We start from the raw sequence: 793 nt of genomic DNA, 5'->3' as shown, positions 1-793 counted from the left end.
CGTGAGTCTGACCTGTGGCCAAACTCCAGCCTGAGGCTCATTTGGCCCCGTGCCTCAGGCATCCCTACACTTCCTACCCCATCGTGGCAGCGGCTCGGGCTTCTGGGCATCTACCCCGAGGGTGACACTGTCTTTAAACGACTTCCAAACAACCCCCTCCCTTGGAGGGGCCGCTGCCCAGTGTTTACTGCTGTAATCAGAGGACGACACGAGCGGCAGGGGGAACAGAGCGCGTGGAGCCCCGGGTGCGGAGCACTGCCGGGGTGGGGGTGGGGCGGTGTCTGGGTGTCCAGAGAGTGAGAGGAAGGGGCACGTCTGGCTTTATCTAGGCTTACCATCCTGCACCTGTGTTTTTCAAGACCACAGAGCAAGTTACTAAGTGGGGAGGAGAGCGATAGGGAGCGTGCCAACCGGTTAGGAGACGCAGTGCGCTCCCGGCGGGGCCCGGGGCCTGTAGTGTCCCGGCGCTCAGGGCCTCCTGCCCGGGGGCTTGGAAATAGCCACGTTCTCGAGAGTGCTCGAGGGTACTCGCTTTCGATGATCGCCGGGATTGACTCCGGTCCGCGGGGAATCAGTGGCCTCTGCGGAAGGGCGCCGTTCCTTCCCCGCCCGGCCAAGGGCGCTGTAACCCAGCGGCCTGGGCCCGCGCTATGCTGGCCACCCAGCTCCGTGGAGCTCCGCTGCCGGTCGCGACGAGGCGCAGCGCTCAGCGCGCGAGTGAAGAGCGGAAGGCTTGCAGGCCCAGCTGGCTGCCACAATCCGCCGCCGCGGGAGAGGCGGGGAGCTTCGGGGG

This window comes from Pteropus alecto, unplaced genomic scaffold, assembly GCF_000325575.1.
Source record: "Pteropus alecto unplaced genomic scaffold, ASM32557v1 scaffold13, whole genome shotgun sequence".
Lineage (NCBI taxonomy): Eukaryota > Metazoa > Chordata > Mammalia > Chiroptera > Pteropodidae > Pteropus > Pteropus alecto.
The sequence above is the reverse complement of the archived record's forward strand: the minus strand, read 5'-3'. Positions refer to the sequence as shown.